General features: G+C 32.8%; 1 protein-coding gene and 1 long non-coding RNA gene across 2 annotated transcripts in view; both read left to right on the forward strand.

The window, feature by feature from the left end:
• The window catches only part of LOC133206147 (vacuolar protein sorting-associated protein 53 homolog), a 540,720-nt gene that overhangs the window by 205,785 nt on the left and 307,887 nt on the right, over positions 1–27,048 (forward strand). The gene's annotated exons all lie outside the window — the stretch shown is intronic.
• On the forward strand, positions 18,222–20,254 carry LOC133206158 (uncharacterized). Its single transcript, XR_009723712.1, has 4 exons — positions 18,222–18,291; positions 19,693–19,766; positions 19,947–20,030; positions 20,181–20,254. It is a non-coding gene; the product is annotated as an uncharacterized LOC133206158 (long non-coding RNA).

Below are 27,048 nucleotides of genomic sequence, written 5' to 3' on the forward strand. Positions count from 1 at the left end.
TGGGCCCCCAAAGGGGAAATCTTCCACTAAGGGGCCTCATTAAGGAAGTGAATGTATTTTTGTGTTTCCCTGGTATAAACTCAGTTTATACTATTTATAAACTTTAATTCATACCGAAGAAAACAAATTCTGTAAGTCAGTAAATATTTTATTACTAAACAAGCTAAATGTTGGCTCTTGGGATCAACAACTGACAACCATTATAGATATACTGCAAAAACACAAATTTGCTACTTAATACATGAGCAACTACTTAATACATATGCAAACTAAAATCCCCTTAAATCTTGGGGATAAGAAATAAATATGCTACTATTATAATATTTTATGAATAGTCCAAAAACTGTGTCAGCTGTTGTCCCCAAGATGATAATTAATTTTCTCTTCTAAAACTGTTGCTTAAGTATGCATTATTAACAATAGCGACTCAAGCACCAAAAAAAAAACAATGTATACAATACTATGCAGACATCTACTTGTATATAATATATAATATTCTATGTCAAAATGTAAAGAAAATGAAAATTTTTGACATTTCAACTTATTTGTGTGATTGTTTTTAAACTTCTGGAGTGCGTAGGCACTATATGTGTTTGTGTGAAAAGAATTACAGTACCTGGCCATAATACAATACGCAAAATGGCCGCCATTATAAAAATATACCTGCACACTTGCAGTTTTGAATGTTGTTTGTTTTAAATTGATATATAATAAAATTTATCCTACCTTACTAATACTTGGTTATGTAACCTTTTGCTTTTATTACAGCTTGTAATCGTGTTGGTATTGATCTGTACAATTTTCTAATCGTCTCCAAATTGATAGAGGCCCATATGTCCTTCACAATTTGCACTAGGTCTTCGCGTTTTTAAATTTCGTCCAGGCGATGTTCCAGTCTGATCTTAATTGTCCTCCACACATTTTCAATTATGTTAATGTCTGGTGATTGACTAGGCCAGGTAAGTGTAGGGATGTTGTTTGTCATTTTCCATTCAACCGTCTGTCTGGACTGGTGCACCGGACAATTATCCTCCTGTAGAATCCAGGAACTTGCAGGAAACTCCTTTGCAACAAGAGGCCACAAATGATAATCTAGGACCGAAATATATTTCTCAGAGTTTATATTTCCTTCTACTTCAGTCAAAGTTCCAACATCATTAAAAAATGAACACCCCCAGAACATAGCCGATATGCCGGAGCGGGGCGAATGACCACTATACTGTCCAAGACAATCGGGTTGAAATCTTTCTCCGGGTTTTCTCCAGACGTAAATTTTTCTGTCCTTTCCTAAAATAACTTTCACCTCATCACTAAAAATGACCTGACTCCAGTTTTCCTCCACTGTCCACCCTAATTTGGATCGACACCACAAAACACGGTTTTGACGATTTGGTTTCGAGATTGTAATTTTCTTTGAAACGGAGCATCTTTGATATTTCTGTTCTTTTAATCTCCTTCTTACAGTTCTATTAGACACTTTCTGTGGTACAGATTCGTTAAATTTCTCAGTTAAATCTGACAGACTCTGTCGACGATTTTTCTTCACCAACCTTGACAAGACGCGATCACCTCTTTCACCCACCAATCGTTTTCTTCCCGGTCTTTCTCTATTTTCCACGGAACCCCTTTCAGCATTTCGTCAAACAACCTTCTGTATGGAATTTGGACTTATTCCGATAATTTCCGAAATTTTCTGGCTACTTAAACCACTCTTATTCAATTTAATTATCGTCTGCTTTTGCTCGAGTGAAAGGTCTTTCCCCCTCGGAGCCATTTTGATTTACATATGTTTTGGTACTAAAAATAAACCTACGGAACTTCCTATGTGTGTGACGTCAGATATGACGTTCATGTATGGATGTGTGTTGTTGTCATTATTTTTTTTTATCATATTACAATCGATAAAATGGAGAGAGGAAAAACATCGTATGTTAATTTTAATTTTCACGGCGTCCATTTTGCGTACTGTATTATGGCCAGGTACTGTATATGTATATAGAGAATGTAAGTACTATGCCTTTAATGTGCACAGGTAGGTATTTGGTAAGTACCTGTGTTTCTGTGCATACTGGTAATTTTAGTACTTTGATGTAATTGTACTTAGGCACATATGGAGATATGAAAGTACATAAGTATTTTATGTAATTGTGTGTAAGCACAGGTAGGTGTATAGTGGTACACTAGTAAATGTGTTTCTGTGCTTAAACAGTATGTAATGTCTAATTATTTGATGTATTTGTGCACAAACACATATGGGTATATAAGAAAGTACGTAAGTACTTTGATATAAATGTGCGTAAGCACAGGTAAATATATGGTGGCACGTTAGTACCTGTTTCTGTGCATAAGTAGTACATATTAAGTACTTGATGTAATTTGGGCTTAAGCACATTGGGCTTAACACGTCTGGTCGCTAGCGGAAGCGAATTAAAAACGTCAAATTTTTCAACTTTTTTGTGTTTTAATATTTTTCTATGTTATAAGTAGGATTAATAGAAAGATTTTTCAAAACGCTAAATATATAATTTGTTTTAAAATTGATAAATCCAAACTTTCAATGTTTGTCATTTTTCACTTTGGAAGGGGGAATCCAAAGGCATAATGATGAGCGTGTTGGATTTTCATGCTAGCGATCCAGGTTCATATGTATTATATATAATCAGTATTTTATTATGTAAAGTCAAATTACATCATTGGATTGGACATCAGAGCCTATACAAGTCATATCCAAAAAGGAATGAGAAGTTAGATGTATTGCACAGCGGTAATACATATTGTGTTATACTAGTAAGTAGTAGCTTTTCAAGAAGCTTGCCTGACTAAAGCAATAAATATTTATAGCAAGTGTTACGTGGCAAATATTTCCTTCACATGCTGGACCAGAAAAATAAGAAAAAAACCCTTTTTTTTTTTCAAAGACTGTTGAATAAACATTAATGGTATCAGATTCCTTGACCGTCATAGGGCGAGACATGTTTTGCTCCGAAACTTTCCCGTCTTTTCATGAATATGTAACTTAGCAGAATAGTCCACTTTTGGGGTTAACAGGAAAAAAAATATGAAGAAAAAACATATACATTATGTTATATGTACAATGTGATAAATACGCATTCTAAAAGTCAAAAATCAGGCTATAAGAAGATACTTTTAAAACATTTCATTGAAGCTATCACTCCCATTCAATAGAACATACATTCCAAAGAAAATGCGCGAAAATTACTCGTGACGTTTGGCGTGAAATAATGTATCGTGCCCCACCTTTCTAGTAGACAAATGGACTGATGCAGTAGTATAGAAGTGCAGAAAAGGATTACATGGAGATGTCTGTATTTGGAATTGCATAGAATAAAAAAATGAATGAATAAAGAACTTTTGCTAACAGTTATTGTAAAAACTCAAACAACAAATTCTAATGTGAATCTGCTTGCACAAAATTTTGCCGGCTAGCTTTCATCCTATAATTCTGTACTTAAAAAAAAAAATAGCCTACTGACTCTCTTTACATCAGGCAATGAGTGCAAAGTAAATGTCAAAGATGGCTGGTACATCGCGCTGGTATAGCGGTTTCCAAATTTACTTTCCACGCAGGCAATTTGGGTTAATATCGATTATGTCCAACTTTTTTTCCACTTTATTTTTAGTTTAAATTTACGTTTACATCTTTATAAATGATGTTTTACTTTTTTTATGCCCCCGTATTGAAGATTCAGGGGTATATAGTTTTTGCCCTGTCCGTCCGTCTGTTTGTCTGTTTCTCCACAAAAACTTTAACATTGACCATAACTTTTTATTGGTTGAAACTATGAATTCTATATTTCACATGTATATTCCTTGTGACAGGACCTTCCTTGGGGTACCATCATATTTAACCTTGACTGTGGAGTTTGACCTACTTTTGCAAAATTTTAACTTTAACCTTGGCCATAACTTTTGATCGGTTGGTGCTAGGGCTTTCATACTTCATGTATGTAATCCTTGCAACAAGATTTTCATTGGAATATCAACAACTTTGACCTTGACCTTGGAGTTTGACCTACTTTTGGAAAACTTTAACCTTGGCCATAACTTCTGAACGGTTGGTGCTAGGGCTTTCATACTTCAAATGTGTTATCCTTGTAACAAGACCTTCCTTTGGATACCAACAACTTTGATCCTTTGATCTTTACCTTGGACTTTGACCTATTTTGAAAACTTTAACCTTGGCCATAACTTTTGAAAGGTTGGTGCTAGGGCTTTCATACATCACATATGTAATCCTTTTGACAAGACCTTCCTTTGGATACCAACAATTGTAATCTGTTGACCTTGGAGTTTGACCTACTTTTGAAAATCTTTAACCTTGGCCATAGCTTTTGAACGATTTGTGTTACCACTTTCATACTTCACATGTGTATTTCTTATGAGAATTCCTTTCCTTGGGCACCATTAATTTTGACCATTTGACCTTGACTTTGATGTTTTACTTACTTTTGAAAAACTTTAACTTTTTCCATGCCTTTTCAATGGATGCTGCTAGGACATTTATATTTTATAGGTATATTTCTCGAGACGAGACCTTACTTTGGGTAGCAACATATTTGTTTTGCATTTTAGAAAGTTTATCTTTTGCTACAAGTTGTCATATGGTGGCATCAGTGTTTCACAAACACATCTTTTTTCTGTGTGAATTCTCCATTTTTTTTTGTTGCCTAAATCTTGTTGACAGGAGGTAAGGAACACTTCTTTAAAGTTTCAAAAAGATTTAATTAAAAGCAGCCGAGAAAGATGAAATTGAAAAAAAATACAACTTTTTATTAGTTTCCATGGGAACAGTTGCCATTTTGAAAATTTAGAAGAAAGATTGCACATCTTTATTTTCTGATCATTATGGTAGTGAAGTTTTATAAAGATTAACAGAGGCATATTTGAGAAATTTTGTGGACCGCGTTATTGGTCGAACAATAGCAATATGTCTCCCCGACTTCGTCCAGGGTGACATAATAACTAGAAACTCTGCTATTGCAAGCAATAGCTTATGTCACCCCGAACTAAACCATCCATAAGCTTTAAGATTGTTCAATGCCTAAAGAAATGGGTATTCATAGAAATAGTGCCCCCCTCCACACTTTCACACACAAACGAACCAAGTTACAGTTGCTAGTTTTGGTCGAACCAAAGTTAAGGGAAGTGAAAGTAGAGCTTGCGAAGTCGTTCAAGGTTCACGTCAAAACATGACTGAAGCAAAATAATTCGTGAATTTTCCTCTTCAATTCGGACATTTCTGCACTGGAAAGGGGCTGATTTTTTTTTTATGAGATGACAAACTGTGTGTAAACTTTCTTAGTTTAGCAGAATCATGAACATTTCCAGCGTGCTGATTGTTTTGTCTAAATTCTATAGAAAAATAGAAGAAGAATGAATGTTGGTAAAATATCAGATCACATCAGCGGCACTGAATTTTATTCATGAAACCCTTAAGATCTTCACTATCAATTATACCTGCATTTTCGCTGTTTCAAAGGGGGGTGTTGTATTGAAAATTCAGATGTAAATTAATCATCATTTTATAGTAAGTGTGAAGCCTTAGCATTTTGAAAACTTTATGATGAAGGGTTGTTTGTCAAGGTCATTTTATTTAGAATCCAAGACATTAAACAAAACTTGCTTTGTTAACAATTAGAGAGAATGACAGAGGAAAAGGGGGGGATAAAATACTAAATATGTCTTCGTCTTCTTTATTCGAAAAGAGGTAAATACAAATGCGCCCACAATATATATACCACATACAGTCCTTTTTATTTGATAGAAACTCATTGCTATGACAATATGAAGGTTTTCCGTGTCTACTCTGTCACCAGAGAAGTCATACTTCTTCACTTCATACTATGTGTATTACTCCAGTAGAGTCCCCGTAAACTACATAAATGAAAATAAAATGAATAGTTTGTAGTGTTTAAGGAAACATTTGTCCTACGTTTTTTGGAAAATGCTTAGATATTTAATTTCTTTTTAATTAAATCAAGAAATTGGTAATATGTAAAAGCTTCATAGATGGGCCTTTATGTACCCTAGGATTATAACTTGAAAAGAAATTAGGAAGACAAAGAAATTGAAATAATCACAATTTTAAAAAGATGAAACATAAATGTATACACAACGTTTTTGGTCACTCATTTCAGGAAACTGCACTTAAATTATTTTTTCTATTCTAATGGCAATGTTGGAGAAAATTTTAAATGAGATTTGCAAAACTAGAAATAGTGATTGTTATTTCTGAGGAAGGTTTCAATAATATTGTCAAAGCCGTTTACGAGAACATTCAAGGAAAAAACCAAGTGTGGAAACATCGCAAAATAGATGACACGACTGCACCTTTTTTTAAATTAATCTTTCTTTTTGTCCATTCTGTTCCATTATTTTGCAGGAATCACTTTGACAGGATGCGATTCACAACTCATTAAAGTTAGAAAACAGATTTTATGAAAAATTACAGGAAAAAACAAAGTTTTAATAAAAATATGACTTTTTGTCTGTTGCCATGGCAACAGTGACAAATCTGAAAATTTTAAAGGGTTTTAGCAGAACTACAGTTGGTGATTATCATTTCTATAAAGTTCAGTAAGTTTGTCCAGGTCATTTTCAAGAAGCTTGCAGGACAGAACTCACTAGCAATTTATCACAAAATTTGTCATGTGACATCAACTTTTCTTTATTTACTCATATTTTTCATCCACCCTTTTCCATTTTTTTTTTGCCTAAATCTTGTTGACAGGAGGCAAGGAACACTTCTTTATAGTTTCAAAAAGATTGGATTAAAAGCAACTGAGAAAGCTGAAATTAAAAAATTACCACTTTTTGTCAGTTTCCATGGCAACAGTGGCCATTTTGAAAATTCTGAAAAAGGATTACACATCTTTAGTTGCTGATCATTACGACAGTGAAGTTTTGTCAAGATTGACAGAGGCATCTTCGAGAAATTGTGCAAACTGAGTTATTGGTTGAACAATAGCAATATGTCTCCCCAACTTCGTCCGGGGTGACATAATAATAGTAAGAAACAGTAAAAACAATATGTTCCCAAACTTCGTTTGGGGAACATAATTAGTCATGCATGTGCATATAAATGCTACAAGAATTTTTTTTAGTTTTAGAGACTGTATACAAGGAAACAGATTATTAGTGAATGTTTGGTCAAAAGCATAAGTGCAGTACAATTAGTGACATTGACCTTTGAGTATGACCTTTTTTTTTGAAAAACTTTAACTTTGGCCATATTTTCTGAATGCTTGGTAGTAAGGGCTATTATATTTCACATGTGTATTCCTTATGGGAAAACCTTTTTTGGTTATCAAAACTATTAACTCTTGACCTTGAAGAGGTCACAATTAAATTTCAGATAATAAGAGGCTTAGAATCATCAAACTATATTAGCTGGTGAATCTTGGGTTTTGGAGTATGTTAGCCAAAAAGTAGGTTACCCTGACCTACTTTTGGAATTTTATGGTTATAACTAAATATTTTAGATTATAAGGGGTTTAGAATCATCACACTTACTTAGTGACTTAGTCAGTTGATGCATCTTGGGCTCTCAGAGTGTGTTAACCCAAATGTACAGGTCAAGATGACATACTTTTGGAATTTCAAGACTTTATCTAAGAGACTTGAACGTAGAAGTGATAGGCTGTATAATTTATCAGAAGAGCAATTCTAGGCACTTGGGCCTTAATATTTTGTTAAAAAATGCCTATAACTTAGATCCACAAGCCGGAACCACCACTCTACTATCTTTTTAGCTCTTCTCAGCCAAAGGCTGAAAGAGCTAATGCTATGGCCATTTTTGCAGTGTGCGTAAATTTTTTAGAATATGACAAATTTGTCACAGGATATCCTTGGCCTAGGGTTGTGACCCTTAACTCTTTACCCCTTAATGCCACAATTTGACACACTGGCCATATCCAAAGAGTGCTTGCCTGACTGCCCCTTAGACTGTTTTAGATGAACTGGAGTGCAGTTTAAAACTGAACTATCTTGGGTCAAAATATTTCATTTATACTATGTATCATACATCATTGGATTCATAATAAATTAAAATTTCAAATCTGTTAACATAATTCTGATCGGAAATTCCTTGAATAAATAATTCAGGTGAAAGCAGGTGTAAATCGCAAAATAGATATGTTCAACATGCAAAACAGCTTAAGTAAGCTTAATAAGCCAAAATTGTCTGTAGAAAATAGTAACAATAATGTGTGATGATATAATTGATGATTAAATTATGATTTGTTATCAATTTTATAAGTTTAACTCCTCAGAAATGAATAAATTGTTGTGATACTTCAGTGTCAATCTCGCCAACTTATTTTCAGACTAACGTGATAAAACATGGTTTCTGAACGTTTTTGTTTACTTGAATGGTCAAATTCTGTTAAAATAATTATTTTCTACGTCTTTACATTTATAAATATGTGTAAAATGGATAGTATCTACTGAATTTCTAAGAAACAGGTAACAAAATCGGCACTGGGCAGTACCGAACTTCGCAGCATTTTCGTATCTTATTCTAGAGTATATTATACATGTAGATCATAATAATTTATAAAACTTTCTTGAAATAGGTAGATAAGAGCTTGAATTCCGTGTAATGTATTACTGGATGAAAAAATATTGCATATTGACCAAGTTTTATGCTCAAGAAAACATCGTATGTAACAGTCCGCCATTTTGAATTTTGATGGGACTTTACATGATTCTTTGATTTGTTTACACAGGTAAATCACGTGATTTCTAAGTGTAGTATGATACAATCATCTATTCCTTCTGTATTCAATAATCCAGAAGTGAAAAAATGAATTAGACAGATTACATGATCAGTACGTACTGGTCCCTGCTGACAAAGCAGCATCTTTGCTAGCCAAGGGTTTCTGATACGCTACTCTCCTCATAAACCCTTGGCATACGGTGCTGACAAAAGACGGGATTGTTTTTGTCATGTGATCATGATTCTTATCAGGTATGCACAGATTGCGTCATCGACAGAAATAAAAAGCGTATTAAAAAAAATTTTTTTTTTTAAAGAATTATTAAAAAGAAGGTATTGAGTTATGTTAATTTGTTATTTAAACATGTTAAAATGCAAATCTACATCTTCAGTATAGATTCTTAATCACATATTTTGCACGTTGCTTTAGAAATTGGATGACACCATATCGCTATTCATAGAATGGCATGTTATCTTACGGACCATTGTTTACTTGCGTTTTACATTACCGATATTAAAGAGTCAAGATATATCCCAAACGCAAATATTGTCATTTACAAAAAACAATTGCTGATTGGTCGAACGATGTCGATCAACTCCAATCACAACTTGAGAAAAAAATCCCAACTTTTTTTAACACCGTATGCCAAGGGCTTATGAGGAGAGTAGCGTATCAGAAGCTCTTGGCTAGTGAAGATGACAAAGCAGGTAACAAAATTGTCTTTGTTTATAAGGCTCATTATATTAAATGTATTTTAGAGGAACTTGGATTTAATTCTACAAGTGGTAATCCAACTTATACTCATAGTTCCCTTTCTAAGGAAGAAATTCTTCAAAATCATATGTCAGTTTTGAATATTTGTAATATTCAAAACAACCAAAATGAATTAGAATTACCATATCTATATTGGATTCCGAAACTTCATAAAAATCTTTACAAACAAAGATACATAGCGGGTTTCAGTAAATGTTCAACCAAGCCTCTTTTTTCTACTCCTCACTAAGATATTAACAGTAGTGAAGGAGAAACTTCAAGAGTTCTGTGCAACAATATATTCGAGAAGTGGTGTAAATCAGATGTGGATACTTAAAAATTCAAAAGAACTTTTGGAAAATTTGAATTCTCAAGAATTTACCAAAATCAACAGCTTAAAAACTTTTTGGTATCATTTTCAATAAAAATGGAACTCACAAATTTACTTACCTTGTCATTGGCCATTTGCAAAATTACTTTGTTAAAAAACATTCTGATTGTACACACAAGTACTCTGAAGTTGACATTAAAAAGATGCTTGAGTTTCTGATTGACAGTATCTATGTGGTTTTTGGAGACCAGGTTTTCCAACAATCTATTGGAATTCCCATGGGTACCAATTGTGCCCCGTTATTAGCAGACCTTTTTTTTTATTAGGTCACCTGAGTCACTCAGGTGACCTATTGCTATCCGTTTTTGTCCGTCGTCGTCCATCGTGTGTCGTACGTTAACATTTAAACATTTTCAGCTTCTTCTCTGAAACTGCTCAACCAATTTCAACCAATTTTGGCATATAGCATCTGTGGGTAAAGGGGGACAAAAATTGTGAATTTCATGGTCCCTGCCCCCCTGGGGCCTGAGGGGTGGGGCTAAAACCACCAAAATTAATGCAATCTTAAAAAATCTTCTTCTTTACTCCTGGATATCAAGCAGTCAAACTGTTGACATGATTGTAATAAGCATTGAACCCTCTACCAAAATTGTGAAATTCATGGCCCCAGGGTCAGGGTTCTGGTGCTAGGGCGGGGCTATACAGATCATATAGTGAAAGTGCATTATTTCTTTGAAAATCTTCTTCTCTACTCCTGGGTATTATTGAAACAAATTGAATACATAGTTATGATAAGCAAGGGTGATTCTACCAAAATTGTGAAATTCATGGCCCCAGGATCAGGGGTTCTGGTGCTAGGGTGGGGCTATATAGATCATATAGTGAAAGTGCATTATTTCTTTGAAAATCTTCTTCTCTACTCCTGGGTATTATTGAAACAAATTGAATACATAGTTATGATAAGCAACGGTGACTCTACCAAAATTGTGAAATTCATGGCCCCAGGGTCAGGGGTTCTGGTGCTAGGGTGGGGCTATATAGATCATATAGTGAAAGTGCATTATTTCTTTGAAAATCTTCTTCTCTACTCCTGGGTATTATTGAAACAAATTGAATACATAGTTATGATAAGCAAGGGTGACTCTACCAAAATTGTGAAATTCATAGCCCCAGGGTCAGGGGTTCTGGTGCTAGGGTGGGGCTATATAGATCATATAGTGAAAGTGCATTATTTCTTTGAAAATCTTCTTCTCAACTCCTGGGTATTATTGAAACAAATTGAATACATAGTTATGATAAGCAAGGATGCCTCCTCCAAAATTGTGAAATTCATGGCCCCTGGATCAGGGGTTCTGGTGTTAGGGTGGGGCTCTATTTATTATGCCCCGCCATGAATATGGCCGGGGCATATAGTGTTTGTCATGTCCGTCTTCCGTCCTTCCGTCCTTCCGTCCTTCTGTCCTTCCGTCTGTCCTTCCGTCACACTTTGCGTTTAGCTCTGTTCAAAGCTCAGTTTCAAAGAAACTATCCAAGATATTTTTATCAAACTTCATATGCTGATAGATATTGATGAGGGCTATGCAACTGCATCAACATTTTTTGACCTTGACCTTTCCTTTGACCTTGACCTCACTTTTCTTAAATTAGTGTTTAGCTCAGTTTTAAAGATACCATTCAAGATAGTGTAATCAAACTTCATATGTTGATACATACTGATGTAAGCTATTCAATTGCATCAACATTTTTTTGACCTTGACCTTTATTTTGACCTTGACCTCACTTTTCTTAAATTAATGTTTAGCTCTGTTTTAATGAAACCATTCAAGATATTTTTAACAAACTTCATATGCTGATACATACTGATGAGAGCTATTCAACTGCATCAACATTTTTTGACCTTGACCTTTCCCTTGACCTTGACCTCACTTTTCTTAAATTAGTGTCAAACTTCATATGCTGATACATACTGATGAGAGCTATTCAACTGCATCAATATTTTTTGACCTTGACCTTTCCTTTGACCTTGACCTCACTTTTCTTAAATTAGTGTTTAGCTCAGTTTTAAAGAAATCATTCATAATATTTTCATCAAACTTCATATGCTAATACATACTGATGTAACCTTTTCAACTGCATCAACATTTTTTGACCTTGACCTTTCCTTTGACCTTGACCTCACTTTTCTTAAATTAGTGTCAAACTTCATATGCTGATACATACTGATGAGAGCTATTCAACTGCATCAATATTTTTTGACCTTGACCTTTCCTTTGACCTTGACCTCACTTTTCTTAAATTAGTGTTTAGCTAAGTTTTAAAGAAACCATTCATAATATTTTCATCAAACTTCATATGCTAATACATACTGATGTAACCTTTTCAACTACATCAACATTTTTTGATCTTGACCTTTCCTTTGATCTTGACCTCACTTTTCTTAAATTAGTTTCTGAATCAAACGTCATATGCTGATACATACTGATGTAAGCTATTCAACTGCAGCAATATTTTTTGACCTTGACCTTTCCTTTGACCTTGACCTCACTTTTCTCAATTTGTGTTAAAATGTTGCATTACTAATATACCCTTGGCGGGGCATTCATGTCCTATGGACATATTTCTAGTTATATAGTGAAAATGCATTAATGCTTTAAAAATCTTCTCTGCTCCTTGGTATTATTTAAACAAATTAAGTACATTGTTATGATAAGCAAGGATGCCTCTTCCAAAATTGTGAAATTCATGGCCCCAGGGACAGGGGTTCTGGTGCTAGGGTGGGGCCATATAGATCCTATAGTGAAGGTGAATTATTTCTTTAAACTCTTCTTCTCTGCCCCTGGGTATTATTTAAACAAACTAAGTACATTGTTATGATATGCAAGGATGCCTCTTCCAAAATTGTGAATTTCATGGCCCCAGGGTCAAGGGTTCTGGTGAAAAGGGGGGGGGGAGGCTCTATTGATTATATTGTGAAAAAGCAAAATTTCTCTGAAAACATTCTTTTCTGCTTCTGGTTAAAAAGCAAAGAAGCTAGTGTATAGTTATGATGAGCAAGAGTGCTTCTTCCAGAGTAGTGAATTGCATGACCCCTAGGTAAGATGTGCTGGTGTAAGGGTGGGGCTCTTGATAATATAGTGAAAATGCATTAATTCTATTAAATGATCCTGTCTGTTCCTCAGTGTTACGCAGATAAACAAAGTGATTACTTATGATGTGCAAACTTCTGGTCCCAGGGTGAGAGGCTCTGGTGTTTCTCGATGGGGGGGGGGGGGGGGCTCTATTGATTATTAGTGAATCTGTAGTAAAAATGCATTATTTCTTTTAAAATCTTCTCTGCACCTGGGCATATCAGAGGCAAAAAGAGTAAAAGTTTTAATAAGGAAGGGTATTTTTACCAGATATTTGAACATCTGGACCATTTAGTCAACTGTTCTGGTCCTAGCTAGGGCACTATTAATTTGTAATCTACTGAGAGGAGTTATTCCCCTTTGCTATTTACTTTTGATAATTAATCACTGTAAATAATGTACTTGAAAGGTTAATAGAATAAGAGAATTATGCAAGAATTTTTATTGTATAATACAAAAAGTACTTTCATAGTTTTAATGATCAGGTAGACTTGTAAGTAATAGATAAATAAAAATGAGACAAAAATAACTTGTCTTATTAAGTGTTCATCAAAGATCAAGAGAGGCCAATGTAAGAGATTTCAAAAAGGAATTAAGATAGTACAGAAGCAGTGATAGTTTCTTAATTTACTGTATGGTGATAGTGTTAAATGGGGAACAGATTAGAACCTAATTTATGAACTGTTAATGAATGCTAGACTAATTATTTTTTGATCCTGATCACTCTATTTTTCTTGCTTTTGGGCAACAAAGCTTCACCTTTCAGTTCATTTTATACTCTATGGATCCTCTAAATTGTTGTATTATACTCAGGTGACCGTTAAGGCCCTTGGGCCTCTTGTATTCATATGAAGCAGAATTTGTCCAAAATCTTATACATGAAAAGAAAACACTTGCTGTGGCCTTCAACTTGAAATTTAGATATATCGACGACGTATTGTCAATTAACAATGGTTATTTCCATTCTTATGTTGATACGATATATCCCGGTGAGCTTGAGATAAAAGATACCACAGAGTCTGACACTTCTGTTTCATATTTGGATATTTTACTTGAAAAAGACATAATAATGGTAATCTACGAAGGTTGATCCAAAAGTAATGTCACAACTTTAATAAAATTGCTACTAGTCAATGTAAAACAACAAAATTATAAATGATGGAAGCTACATTTATTTCAAATCGGACCTAAAAATTTCAATTCAACATGATTTTTACATTTATAAATATCGTATTATATACAAAGTGCGATTTTGGTAGTCGCCGCATCTAAATAACGTCATATAATGCATACATGCCGTCATACATTCAAACATTTCCCAATAAAAATATTTGAGTTTCACGAACATGTTCACAAATTTCTGTTGTTTAAGAATTTTTTGTACCCACCGTACACTCACTCTTTTCATAATTAAGTCCTCTGTCAAAATTCTTTGAACATTACACAAGACAAAGTGTTGATATCTCTTTACATAACAGATACACGCATGTCTTTTTACGACATCAGACACCAGTTAAACGTTTACGTCCGACCTCTCATCTTTTGGTCTTCCTGTCCTCTGCCAATCATTCAATGACCCATCACCCTCCCCAAATTCCCTGAAACCATCTATAAACAACCCTTGCAGAAATAAATCCTGGAGGGTCAGGAGAAGTCAGGATATCCTGGGATTTTCCTGAGATATCCTGACATGTCCTGCTCTCCAAAATTTTTGCTCCTGACAATTGTCAAATCCTGAGATATCCTGACATCAGGCACAGGATTTTGTCAGGAAATATCAGGACTTCATGTTAACTCTTCACCAGAACAAGATTTTCCCAGGATTTTTCGGGACTTTTACAAGAGATCAAGTCCTGACATAAGGAAATCTCAGGACTCTTAACATTTTCTGAACTAAAACCAACTGAATCAAATAAGTCCTGGGATATCTTGAGCTGAGGACTGTTAAATTTTAAGTCCTAGAATATCCTGAAGTCAAGACTCAACATATAATAATATATGAGACATTCACAATGTATGATATTTTTTCAATGTGTTGATGAATACTGAATAGTGCACTTGAGGTACTAGGGGATTATAATCAGCACAACTCCCATTATTAAGTTTGCGAATACACTAGGTCTATTCAATAAAACAAATAGGCCTAAAACTATATCAGTGGCTGATCCAGAAATTTTAAAAAGGGGGGGGGGGGGGGACTGACCAGGTTGGAGTTGGGTTAGGGGCCCACAGCCACACCAAAAAAATTATTTATTAAATCTTATATATATATTTTGGACACAAAAGGGGACCCGGGCGCCCTGGCCCCCTTCTAAATCCGCCAGTGTATATTATGGTTTACCCCTCAATAATAACATCTGAGGACTTGTTACCATTGAAATTGCTGTTTTGTTGGACCTACTTTGAATGTGGGAATAAAATCAAAGTCTTAGCTATGTAAATAATAACATTTATATATAGATACAGCGATATAAACAGACAAATAGACATTTTTCTGCATAAATATAAACATTGGCACCATAATGTAAAATAATTATTTATTACAACAAAATAATTAAAAACTTCAAGTTCAGAAGTTTTTTTTACCGTAAATTAATTTTTACAATACTGTTACAGTAATATAAGTACAACATTTAGGCTATAGCTGCACTCTTCTACTAAAAACGAAAAGTACCTAAATCCCGTATGGAATCAAAACGCGTACAAGTTACCAAACGTTATCTGGTCAACTGTGCGCTTATCTTAAAGTGTGTACGGTGTGGGAAATCAAGCGGTTTAATGACAAAGAGTGACCCATTTCAATAATCCGCGTTTTTCAAATTGGATGAGGTCAAGATGTCGGCGGAGAGATTTTATTTGGATTTGCTTGAGATACTATACTTTGAATAGACACCGAACTATAGAAAATGAAGTGTGCCGTTAAAGAATGCCAAGCTGAAGTAATGAAAAAGTGAAGACAACGGACAGTGAGGAAATAATGCATCCCTGGAGAAAAAAACCTGGAATGTTTATACCCACAAAAGGGGGGAATACCTAATTGAAGACCTACAGGTAATTGAAGACCTACGGAAGACCTAGGGAAGACCTACAAAAATATGGGCTATATACAGCAAAACTGATGTGATATTCTTATTAATCATGTCTTAAATATATAAAGTACACAAAAAAGTTTTATAAAAAGAAGTTTTAAAGTGTATTTTTAAAGCTCGATATGGGGAACTATTTCTTCTCTCAGACGACCTACCGCAAGAACGATAACTCGCGTTAATAACAAATCAGCTGTTCACCAAAACACATCAGAAAAATGTAAATAAATCAATAGTTAAATGAAGAAAAACAGAAGCATTGAAGATATTTTGAAATAATTAAATCAAAGATGAAATAATAAAAGGGAATATTCAATTAGATATTATTCTACTTTGTAAAAAATAAAAAAAAAATAAATAAAAATAAAAAAAAAACTTAACCAAAGCAGAGACATATACATATTATATAATACCATAATTTGATCAATCATAAAATATATGTATATTTTTTTTAATGAATTATTAAATTGTTATAAGAAGTTTCCATGATTCCTATGCATGGACTCTTTTTTTTTTCTTTTTTTTTTTTTAACCGAATTCCTTTCTTTCTTTTTAAAAATTTTAATTTATTTTCAAAATTATTTTCATTGGTATATCAATGTACAAATTAAATATTATAATAAATAATGTGTTATATACACATAAATAAATATGTTTATGCTTTGACAGAGTGTTAAAACGTTTAAAAAATCAGAAGTATTTTTTCTTAAAGATCAGAGCCACAATCACTTACAAAATCTTCTTGCATTCACTGAGCCTGAACAGCAAAAGAAGATTTTTTTTTTCTCAAAATATGCATGCATTTCATTTAAGTGATTACATGTTACTTATTTAATTTATAAAAAGAATTTGTGTACTTTGTATGTAAATAACAGACAGAATATATTAAACTATTTCTTGTTGCTTAGTCCATAAATTCATTGATTAATTCTGTAGATTTTAAATTGTCGTGTTAATTTATATTTCATGGAATTCCACTTGAAAAGTCTTATTATATTCATATTTCTGAATCTGTTAATATTTATTTTCAGTTTATGACATATTATATTGATCTTATTTTAAGGAGAGGTCAAACAGTGTAAGTTATTTATTTAATCAAAATATGTTCAAGAACGATATACAGTATATTTTGGCTCTACGTGTTTAAAAAATATTCCTTATTTAATGTTATTCTTAATGTTTTAAGTAGTATTTCTGGGAGTACATGACGGGTTATTCTAAAATACATTTTTTTTAATTGTTTTTGCCACTGTAATATGTTTTTGATTAAGAGAAAAAAGTGACCATTTTGGATTTTTTTTTTCAAAATGCTATCATTTTAGTCACATGTAAAACTCATTGAGTTTTTTTATTTGCTTCACTTAATAGGTTTAAAAAGTTATTTTATATTAAGAAATCTTATTCTTTCATGAAGCACAGACAATGAGTGTCTCTGTAAGAATTAAGATAATATAATTAAAAGATTTTTAAAAATGTATATCTGCTTTGTTGACTGTAAATTAACTTCATTAGAGCAAGTGGGGTATGTTGATAATTGCAATCAAAACATGGATATATCCTCAGGGTGTGTATATAACACATTAGTGGTGAAGCCTTTAGGTCAGAGTGATATCTTACCTTACATGGTTTAAGACAAATCCACAGTATACATATCAATATTTTAGATTAAAATATTTAATATTTATCCCATAAAACATATTACATGTTTGAAGAATTGCAATAAACTATAATTAAATATTGACTATAGATAATATTGACAGTATACATCTAATGTGAAATATTAATTTATACATATCAATCTCATCAAAATTCATATTCCAGCTTATATCTTTATTATAAAAATGATTGGAAAACTCAAAAAATATCATTTGAATTTTTTTATTTGTGTATTCTCATTTTCCCTGTTCACTTTACCATAATATACACGTTGTTGTTTACAAGTTAACCAGAGTTACCGTTCTTGCGATAGGTCGTCTGAGAGAAGAAATAGTTCCCCATACCGAGCTTGAAAAATACACTTTAAAACCTCTTTTTATAAAACTTTTTTGTGTATTTTATATATTTAAGACATTTTTAATCAGAATATCACATCAGTTTTGCTGTATATAGCCCATATTTTTGTAGGTCTTCCCTAGGTCTTCCGTAGGTCTTCAATTACCTGTAGGTCTTCAATTAGGCAGGCCGACAAAAGGGACAATGATTTGCACCATTTCAGAGAATGAAGCTGGGAATATTCATAGTTCATGACGTTGGTTGTAAGTTCAAACTTATTTAAACTTTAATATAATAGGTATCGTGGTTCAAATATGATCATGTCGAATATTTCACAAGAAAATTGTATTCTTTTAAATTTCGAGTTAATTGCCAATTGAACACTTTCAGAAGTTTGGCGTTTATAAAACAAATGTGCTAAATAAGCAGGGTGTGATGATATGCATTATTAAGTGCATGCACGGGCACTGGAAGTGAATGTAAATTTTTTATACATGCACATACTCAATATTTACATTAAGGACCCTCTATACACTGATGAAAAATGTTTTTTTGGACTTCGAGAAAATTATATAGCGTAAAGGAGGATATTTTGAAATTAACTAATTCATTTTTAATATAGGGAGCGTGCCTTTTTTACCCAGGAAAAATCTACAAAGATAATGAAGTAATTGTAAATAAAATTCACTTTTGCTTTCTCAAATGGTGAAAATACATGCAAATAAAGTTTTCAACTAATCTATCTTGGTCTAATATGTTGTTTAGAATACTTGGATTTATTTTAAATTATGTCATACAGTGCAGGTTAAAAATTATTCTATTTCTATATCAAATGATGGGTCAGTCTAACTACACAAAAGTACCCTGAAATAAGGGTGGAGTGTAGAGAGGGTCCTTAACTTCCAGTGCCCGTTAGCAGGTCCAGTACATTTAGCTACGTAGCTAAAATTACCTACCGTAGCTTTATTTACCTACCTCGGGTAGATTTATTTAGCTATTTCAAGGCAACTTTTCACAATTTTGCTTTTTATTTTAAAAAGACAAAAAATTGCAAGTAAATGTCTACTTATATTTATTTTAGTTATTATTTAAAAAGCAATCTAAAGCAGAGATGGTTTTAACATTGCTGCGTTTGAACACTTTTAAGGAAAAGATGTATTTCCATTGTTTGAGTAACTATACACCACGTTGTGTGCGATGAGGCATGGATAAGTATGATTACTTCACATTGTGCTCATGTTAACAAGAACTGGTTTTCTTTGTTATTTCAATCAAGAAGTAATGGTTAGGTCACAAATTAAAGTCCCAAAACTTTTAGAACTTTGATTGCAATTGTGCAGAAAAAGACACATTTTCAAGAGTGATTTTTTCACGAATTGTTTTCAGATGAGTTAAAAGTTGAAAATTATCACTACATCAAAGTGCAATTTTCTGCACTTTCTGGGAAAAATGCTAGTTTATGAAATAAGTTTGATTTAGTAGCTAAATAAAGCTACTTCAGGTAGGTAAATAAAGCTATGTAGGTAATTCAAGCTACGTAGCTAAATCTAGTGATTGTACCAGACCTGGTTAGTGCATGCATAATTTGTAATAATATTGTACTTGGACACAGGAGCAATAGATAATATTATAGGTAAACTCTATGATCTATCTTTCCCCCACAGAAACAAATAGCAAAAGCAGTAACATATTGGAAGATACGATGATGAGAAGACCTCTTGCCCATGGAATAAACTTGGTATATTTTTATTGATATTTTTTAATGGTTCAAACTTAAAAGATATTTTTAAGAAACTCGAAAAAATGCTGATAGAACCTATTAACAATTTCATTCTCATTCACTTTTAAAGAAGAAGCTGACTAGTCTTTTGTTTAAAAAGAAGAAATATGTCAACTACATGTCATTTATATTTTTCAGTAAAGAGAAGCTGATGACTTCCAGTTTATTGGTGTTTTCACCAAAAAAGGGGCCTTGTCGAGGAAAAGAGAACATTAAATGAAGGTAAAGTTGTGTTTTAACACAAGTAGATGTTGTAAGTGTAAAAAGCAAAAAAATACATAAAGTTGTATGTTTTGTTTTTTTTCATTTTGACCATTAATATAAACATTAATGTGATTGTTTTAGAATAATAAAGCATCTTTACTTTTACAGGTCTAATAACAGAATGCATCCCTGGGGTCAATGTTACCACCTTTACATCATGAAAGACTTTTAAAGTTCCAAAGAAAAAAAATTTGATTAAAGAATAATTTGCCTAAATAATAACTCTTTGTCTTTTTAGTGTACAGAGGGACATTGTATATATTTTAAATGTATTTTGAGAACTTGAATCTGTTTTTGAAAGATCTGTTTTTGAAATAAGTGACAAAATTCCAGAGTTCAGGATAGTAAGGGGATTGTTGATCTCAGGAATATCTCAAGATATCTCAGGATTTTTACACTTCAAAGTCAAATTCCTGAGCCCAGGATGATGACAGGATTGTGATCCCAGGAAATCTCAAGACATCTCAGGATTTTTGTACTGCCATGAAACAAGTGAAATATTCCTGAGGTCAGGATAATTGTGGTCCCAGGAATTCTCAAGATATCTCAGGATATTTTGCTTTCCTGAGACTTCCTGGGATTTTTAACCAAGATATCTTGAGAAAATCTCAAGAAATCTTGGGATATCCTGGTCTATTTTCACAAGGGAAGACTCTTATTTACATTCTTTTCACTGTGAGTCTAATAAATCAACGTAATTGCCTCTACTGGTAATTTCCCCATTTTGAAATAAAAATGCAAAATGCATTACAGCTCGTTGCGGCATTTTCCATCCATTTTGACACGTCCTTTGTTCAATGCATCAAAATAAAACACAAATGTTTATAATCAAAAATAGCAATGACGTCATTTAATTTTCAACTGATCATTAGAAAATGACATAAATTTTGTCTTTTAAAATCATGGGCCGATTAGTCACGGATTTAGATGTTGTTTAATGTGTTTGTCTTTTTCATCCTAAAAAAACTCTTTAAAATGTGACGTTTAGTTGTGACACGGCGACACCACCTATGCCTAATGTTTGAAACAACTATAAAATGAATTTAATTTAATAGTATTAAACCAAAATTACAATGTTTGTTAGATTTATATATGTGCATATTTTGGTATATTGTTTTTGATAATTTGACGCCAAATATAAAAGATGTGGACACTGTGACATTACTTTTGGATCAACCCTCATAACAACTTTATGATAAACGTGATGACTTTAAATTTTCAATCGTCAACTTCCCTTACTTATGCAGCAATATACCTTCATCACCTACATACAGGGTTTATATCTCTCAGTTAATTTGATACGTAAGAGCATGCTCTACGTATGTAAAATTTCTAAAACGAGGTAAATTATTGACAAACAAGTTGATGAAACAAGAATATCAGCAGTCTCGTTTAAAGTCATCATTTCATAAGTTCTATGGTCGATACAATGACCTTGTCAGCAAATACAATTTATCGTTGAGTCAAATGCTTACTAATGTTTTTCATACTAATTGTTAGGCCATTATTTACTTACTGAATTGTTGACGGATTTTTCCGTTTTTTCCCGATCATGACAAGGAGCACACGGCGGGTGTGCCCAGTCGGCAGGGGATGCTTACTCCACCATGGCACCTGATCCCTCCTCTGACGTTCCGGAGGTCCGTGTTTGCTCTGCTCCTATTTTTTATTGTTTAATGGACTTTTGAGCTTGAATACTGTTCGTAATCTCGATATATTTCATTGTTAACCTGCAGGTGGCAACCTGTGCTCTGATAGTTTAAACAAGCGGTAATTTCAAGCCAAATCAACAACAAAATACACGTGCGTCAGAAGTCATTAAGAGTTGGGGACTAGGAGTCAAATCGTGGCATTAAGGGGGAAAGGATGAAAAGGTCTAAGGGGAATAGAGTTAAACAAGGGGAGATAATTAGGTAAATAAAACCAAAAGCACTGGTTGCTAAAAATTCTTCTCAAAACCACTGGGCAGATTATAACCAAATATAAAAAAAAAGGATGAGGATATGTTGTAGATTAAAGATTGTTCAAGACATCACCATGGGGCAAAAGGCATGGTATCAAGTTCACTTCAAAGTTGTCTAAAAATTACATTTAATTAAAATGTATATATTTTGCTTACTATAAGGACTAGGATCATCAAATATTGTCAGTTGATGCATCTAAGGACCATATATTATGTTGACTCGAGAGTAGGTCATGGTGATATACTTTTTAGGTCACCCGAGTCACTCAGGTGACCTATTGCTATCTGTTTTTGTCCGTCGTCGTGCGACATGCGTCGGTCGTAAACTTTTGAACATTTTTAGCTTCTTCTCTTGAACCACTGAACCAATTTCAACAAATTTTGGCATATATCATCAACCTGGGGCCTGAGGGGTGGGGCTAAAACCATCAAAATTAGTGCTATCTTTAAAAATCTTCTTCTTTACCCCTGGACATCAAGCAGTCAAACTGTTGGCATGATTGTAATAAGCATTGAGCCCTCTACCAAAATTGTGAAATTTCTAACATCTTTGTCAATGCGTATAATCTTGGGAACTGAGAACAGCTTCACCAAATGCCTTAAAATTTTCGCTCCCTAAAATCAGTTTGTTTGATTACTTGTTTTAAAATCATTTTTATCCATAAATACATAATATATATCTTAAAAAATCACATATTTTTCTTTCGTGTTTGGAGAACCACATTCCACTGCCGAATTCATAGGAAATGTAATTGGTGTCATTTTCTTCTGGAATATCTCTTAGTCTCTTAATTTTTCTTTGGGTAGAGAAATGTTTAAGATATAAAAAAAAAATATAGGTATAGATTATATTGCCAATCAATGAATTAATTCATGAATAATTTGAATTAATTCGTGGTTAAGTGCCATTATTTTTTACTTTCTTTTAAAATACTGCAGAAGTAAGAATTTATGTAAAATAATGCAGAAGTAAGAATTTATTTAAAATAATGCAGAAGTAAGTATTTATTTAAAATAATGCAGAAGTAAGAATTGATCAAAATATAGTCTGTCTTCAATGATTGTTATTTTCAGAAGAACAGCCGATCAGATTAAACAGGGTATCCGGCCAGATTCATACACATTGAGAAGCGGGGTAAAATAATCAGTGTACAGTATATCGCCTAGTTAGACAATAGACCTTAATTAGGTGTCCCCACCAGTCCCTGGTCAATTAACAGGAAACTATACATGGGAACGTACAGTGACAGATTTTGATGATCTATTTTTTACAAAACTTAAAATTTACGCAAGCATATAACAAATTAGAAATTATGATTGTACACAAAAAGACAATTACTTTGATACCCATAATGATATAAAAAGAATTAAAACTGAAGATGATATGTTACAAAAATATTTTAATTTAATTGTTACGCAAAGATTGTCAAAAATCGTAAATATATCCGCAGCATATTTATAAGAACTATAATCTGTTTTTTCCCATTCGTTCTCTTTCGCTGAGATATTCCTTTTTAATAACAAAATTTTCTTATATCTGTTGGATTTCAATCTTTTTATGCTTATAAATCTGCGAATAACAGAACGAGGAATTCAGTTACTTAAAATCAAAAAGCTGTTTCACACCGAACTCCGGTCCACGGTTAAGAAATATTAACGTAATATAAAACTTTATTATATACCTAACTGTTTTCATTCAGTTTTACTGTTGAATTTATGCAATCACGTGACGGTGTGATCCGACGTTCCGGATCACCACACTGTGGTTTTCTGAGTCCATATCACCCCTCTCTGAAACTGATGATGTAGTACACAGATAAATGACGTTTTTATTCTGGCACATCAAAAAGTTCCTTGACAAAATGGTTTGTTTAATGGATAAAAGTTACGTAATTGATCCAAAAAGTTTTCTTTTATTATATTTTGCTAGTTGTAAAGGGGTATATAATAAATTTATCATTATAACAGTAACTTGATCCGAAGAGCCGTATCACGTCTCGTTGACAGGAGCTTCGCGTCTCGTTTGATCTGATGATCCGCGCCTGTCAACTTGATGTAATACGGCTCTTCGGATCAAGTTACTGTTATAATAATATATATTTATCAAAATTTCTTTTTTAATATATATATATATATATATATATATATATATATATATATATATATATATATATATATATATAATTATTCGTATTATTGATTAATAAATATAAACATCAGGGAAAAAAAAATACATGTACAAGTACCTGTAACCATTCCAAACAAGTTTTGTTAAAAATAAAGGTTTTATATTTCGCTTCAATTTCAACAGCCTCGATAGCTCAGTGGGTAAAGCGTTTGCCCTCCAATCTAAAGGTCGTGGGATCGAATCCTGTTGGAAATGTTTCTTTTAGTCATTTATTTTTTTTTTTAAATTTTCTTTCTTTTACATTATTTTCACCGAATTAACAAATGTATAAACTCGACATTTATAATTTTTGTGAAAAAATCATTATAAAAATAATATTTAACCCATAAAAGCAGTTTTATCGACTGCATAATGGTGACTTAATGGTGGCTTAAAGGTGGTTTAATGGTAACTTAATGGAGTTTGGACATTAAGCACCTATAAGTCTGGCTTAATGGGGGCTTAATGGTGACTTAATGATTGTCTAGAAGCTACCATTAAGCACCTATAAGCCACCATTAAGCTACCTTTAAGCATCCATTAAGGACTTTGAGATGGCTTAATGGTAACTTAATGGTGGTGTATTTATTACTTAAATGTAGCTTAAAGGTGCTTAATGGTGATTTAAAGACAACCATTAAACCATCATTAAGGACATATAAGCCACCATTAAGCCAAACTTAAAGGAAGTGTTTCATCTTGTGCATTTTGAAGCATAAAAAACTATAATTTCTCGTGATTATGTATTTTAGAAAGTCTTTTAAGGTGTAATGATATTTTCTTTTTTCAAAAAAAATTTTACTAATAAAAATTCTGAAACTTTTTAATCCAATTGTCTATTCTATTGCCACTTCAGGATTTTAAACTAGAATGCATTTGCAATATGATGATATTAGTAAAAAATATGTTATAAGTAGTTGAATTTTTCAAAAAAATTTCAGTTTGGTGGTCATTTTTTTTAATTCACCCATATATGCTTCAGAAGTATTCCACAGTAGACGTAATCGAACTATGCTATTTAACTTTCAAATATTTTCTGATTATTGCTTGTTATAAATGCAGTTTAACAGTGAATTGTGAAATCTGACCTGTTGTTGGCAACCTTATACCAATGCGTCCATTGGGATGCACACATATTGAAATAATGCGTCCTGAACAAAATTTGTGCGTAATTTTTGCATGACGCAGACCAAAATGAGTCACTGGTGAATATGGTTTGACATTCATCAGAAAAATAACAATATTGATGGAGGGCAAAGCCAAAGTCAATATTTCTATATTCTGGAGAACATCAAGCCATATTCAGCACTTAAAGAGTCTATAATTGTTTCATTACATAGTCCTGTACTGAATTAGTAAGACATTGAAAGCTTCTTGATGACTTCATTTTCATAAATGAACTTTCATTGTAGAATTTTGATTACAAATTACAACTTCCATATTTTTACCCCCCGCAAACGAAGTTTAGGGGGGGGGGGGTATATTGGAATTAGCATGTCCGTCTGTCTGTCTGTCTGTAGACGAGATTTTGTCCAGACCATTTCCTCGAAACTTTTGCAAGAATTTGTCTGAAAAATTGAACACTTATTATTCGCCATATGAAGGTGTGCACCTGGTATTTTCATCATGATTGGATAATTTTTTTGCATTTTACAGGTGTTTTTTTCATTTTTTTTATGTGGTTTTGTACAGATCTGTTCCCAGAGACTATTGCTTAGATTTGTATGAAAATTTGTACACTTATTATTTACCATATGAAGATGTGCACCTGATATTTTCAACATTATTTGGTAATTTTTCTGCATTTTACAGGTACGTTTTTTTTTTTTCATTTTTATTGACTTGGTCATTTCGGGTTCATATCTAAGGTTTGAGACATAGAATCTAGAACATCTGTACAAAAATGTGAACTACAGCTTAAAACTACTCATTAGAACTAAAAAAAAAAATCACAAAGTATAAAAAGACAGTTTTTACATTACCAGCAGATAGTGTAAATCCATTTGTCCCTTGGGAGTAATGAGTGGACATGCATCCAGTTAAAGATTAGTTAAGGTATTAGATGTGTAATAGGCCACTTCCAGTTAAAATGGTGAGGTGTTTGACATCGGCAGTTTTTAGAACATCCACCTTCGTAAACAAAAATGGCACGTCGTCAAGACGGCCTAGGACGCTATCATAAAACATACACCAAAGGAAAGGAATATAACTAATCAGAGGAAAGAATTGATATGATATTAAATAGAAAACACATTACTTTATTTTGGTTAGACAAAATATGCAGTCAAAACGATGTTATCTTCATATGTACACACACTACATGGGTTTTTCCAACTTCTAAAAATAGCCCCCATTTCGAAAAACGAACGAAGTATATACCTTGCTTAAAAACTTTACATTCGCATTGCAATTTTGTGATTCTCTTAATATCAGCAAGCAGTTTGAGTAGAATAATGTATGTAATAATATAAATAGCATGGTGTGTATTGTAGAATCTGCAATTTACGATATTGGACCAATATAATGCATACTATAGATATATTTACGTTGACGTGCAAACCTGTGGCTGTGCAAATTGAAATGATTCTCAGGTTTTGTGTAATGTCAATGATTTTCTTGCAAAATAATTTACAAAACAGGCTGAAAATATCTAAATACTCATGCAACATACATTAAAGTGACGTTCAGTGATCATACATAAAATATCTGAGATGATTAAGATATACATGATATATCAGTGAAAAAAATATGTAATTATATGTTTACAACTTTAAAGAAAAAAATATCAGTTATGGGAACAAATAATTTATTCTGGGTAAGGTCAAGGTGAATTTTATGTGTTTTTT

This window comes from Saccostrea echinata, unplaced genomic scaffold, assembly GCF_033153115.1.
Source record: "Saccostrea echinata isolate AGI-Se365-2 ecotype Australia unplaced genomic scaffold, CSIRO_AGI_Sech_v1 ptg000054l, whole genome shotgun sequence".
In the NCBI taxonomy this organism is placed as follows: Eukaryota; Metazoa; Mollusca; class Bivalvia; order Ostreida; family Ostreidae; genus Saccostrea; species Saccostrea echinata.